The sequence below is a fragment of the Phyllostomus discolor genome, chromosome X, assembly GCF_004126475.2.
Source record: "Phyllostomus discolor isolate MPI-MPIP mPhyDis1 chromosome X, mPhyDis1.pri.v3, whole genome shotgun sequence".
NCBI lineage: Eukaryota > Metazoa > Chordata > Mammalia > Chiroptera > Phyllostomidae > Phyllostomus > Phyllostomus discolor.
In genome coordinates, this window is record NC_050198.1 from 101841920 (window position 1) to 101845046 (window position 3127).

Genomic DNA, 3127 nt, shown 5'->3' on the forward strand with positions numbered 1-3127 from the left:
CTTTTTTTCTCCCTTCATACCCCGCTACCTAAAAATAAATAAATAAAACCTTTAAAAAAAGAACATGTTCCTTGTTCAGTCCTGGCTGGCATGGCTCAGTGGATTGAGCATCGGCCTGTGAACCAAAGGGTCACTGGTTCGATTTCCGATCAGAGCACATGCCTGGGTTGCAGACCAGATCGCCAAAGTTGGGCGTGAACAAGAGGCAGCTAATTGATGTGTCTCTCACATATGGATGTTTCTCTCCCTCTCTTTCTCCCTCCCTTCTCCTCTTTGTAAAAATAAATAAGTAAAGTATTTTTAAAAGGTCAAAAGTAAGTGTTGGAAAAAATATTAAGCAAAGGAAACCCTTGTGCACTGTTGGTGAGATTGTAAATTGGTACAGTCACTATGGAAAACAGTGTGGAAGTTCCTAAAAAAATCAAAAATAGAACTTCTATGTGACCTAGCAATTCCAATTACAGATATTTATCCAAAGAAAACAAAAATTTAATTCAAAAAGATCTCTGCGCTTTCATGTCCATTGCAGCATTATTTACAATAACCAAGACATGGAAACAACCTAAATGTCCAACGATTAAAGAATGGACAATAAAATATGTTGTATACACTTATGATGGTATATTATTCACCCATAAAAACTAAAAACTGCCATTTGTGAGAAGATAGATGGAGCTTGAGGACATTATACTAAGGGAAATAAGTCAGATGGAGAAAGACCAATATCATATCATCTCACTTACATGTGGAATCTAAGAAATAATAATAGCCCTGGCTGGTTTGGCTCAGTGGATTGGGTGCCAGCCTGTCAACAGAAAGGTTACTGATTCGCGATTCTCAGTCAGGGCACGTGGCTGGGTTGTGGGCTGGGTCCCCAGTTAGAGGCATGCGAGAGGCAACTGATGGCTATTTCTCTGGCACATCAAAGCTTCTCTCCCTCTCTTTGTTCCTTCCTTCATGTCTCTCTAAAAATAAGTGAATAAAATATATTAAAAATAAAATTAAACTAAAAAATAATAATAAATAACAAAAAATAAGTGCCTCAATGCAGAAAACAGATTGGTGGACTTGCCAGAAGCATGGGCTGCAGGATGGGTAAAATGGGTGATGGGGGTCAAAGTGTACAAATTTCTAGTTATAAAATAAATGTCATGAAGGTATTATGTACAGCATGGTTACTATAGTTATAATACTGTTTTGCATATCTGAAAATTGTTAAAAGGATAAATCTTAAAAGTTCTCATCCTGAGGGGATAGAAATCTGTATCCATATATGGTGACAGATATTCACTACACAGTTTTTTCTTTATTTTTCTCCACATTTTACATCATACAATTTCCTATGACTTGAGGTCACTAGTCTTTTATTTTTCAATCTGCAGTTGATTGCATATAATGTAGTTCTCTTGTTTTTGTTTGTGTCTTTGTTTTCTTGTTTGTTTTTGTGGTTCATTGTATCTTCTACTTCTTGGCTGAGACATTCTATATCACCATTCATTTCAAGACAACTGGATAGGTAAACTGAGACAGATAGTTAAAGGGCCAAGCAGTTTACAGGCATCTAGTAAATCACTGTTCACTACATTTATTGTGGTGACCATTTAACAATATATACAAATACCAAGTCATTATACTGTACACATGAAACTAATATAATTTTATATATCAATTATACCTGAATTTTAAAAATTAGCCAACTTGAAATATTGCTAGAAATTACAAACTGAAGAACAGAGCAAAAAATAATGATGAAAAATGAACAAACCTGCAGAGAAATGTGGGCCAATATGAGTACCAATATATATGTAATGGGATTATTAAAAGGAAGGGAGAGAAAGGAAAGCAGGAAAAAATATTAGAAGAAATGATGGCTGAAAACTTGGGTAAACATGCAGGAAGCAGTGAACCGCAAATAGGAAAAACACGAAGAGATCCACAAGTAGTCCTAGTAAAACTTCTGATAGCCGATGACAAAGAGAAAATCTTGAAAACAGCCAAATAAAAAGGATTTCTACCTTACAAAGGAGGAATAAGAGCTGATTACTTAGCAGAAACAATGGAGGCCAGAAGGCAGCAGGATAACATATTCCCTGTGCTCAAAGAAAGTAAAAATATCAAGTGAGAATTTGAGACCCAAGAAAGCTATTTTTTAATGATGGTGAAATAAAAACATTGTTAGATAAACAAAAATAAGACAATTTGTTACTAACAGATTCACACAAGAAATATTAGAGGAAGTTATTTAGGCCAAAAGCAACCAAATCCATAGGGTAATTCAACTCCACGCAACAAACAAAGGGCAATGGTAAATGTAATTATGTAATTACAAAAGACAGTAAAAATACTTATTTCTCCTCCTTTCTTAATTTTATAATTATATAAAACAATGTGTATATGATGTATTATTTGGCCTATGACATAGAGAAATATATTTGTCAATAAAAGCAAAAAGAAGGTGAATGGGAACAAAGCTGTACTGGGCTAAGGATGCAGAGAACAAGAAATGACCAATAATCAGGTTAGCATGACAAAATATATTGATATAAATATATACTACCTCTTATTTCTTTTCTTAGCTTCTTAAAAACATTAAACAATATAATATAATGATTATAATAGATTGCATTAAAACATTTATAGATCATTTATAGAGGTAATATGTTTAATACACCACAAAAGGGTGGAAACGGAGCTAGCTATACAGAAGTAACATTTCCATATCACAGCAGGATTAAATTAGTAGAAATCTTAAGCTGATTCTGATGGGTTACAGTGTACATAGTAAGCTCCAGAACAACCACTAAACAAAAATATAGCAAAAACAAATCACTAAAAATTCAAATGCTGCATTAAATAAGATTCTCTTAATGCAAAAGAAAGCAGTAAAGGAGAAACAGAAGAAAAAGAAGGGCAACACACACAAATGGAAAACAAAAAGTAAAATGACACAATTACTGGTCTAAATGTAAATTTCCCATATTGAAAACAGTATGGAGGTTCCTTAGAAAATTAAAAATAGAATACCTTATGACCCGGGAATCTCACAGCCAGATATATGTGTGATGGAAAGGAAATCACCATCTCATACATTTATTTGCACCTTGATGTTCATAGCAGCATTATTAAT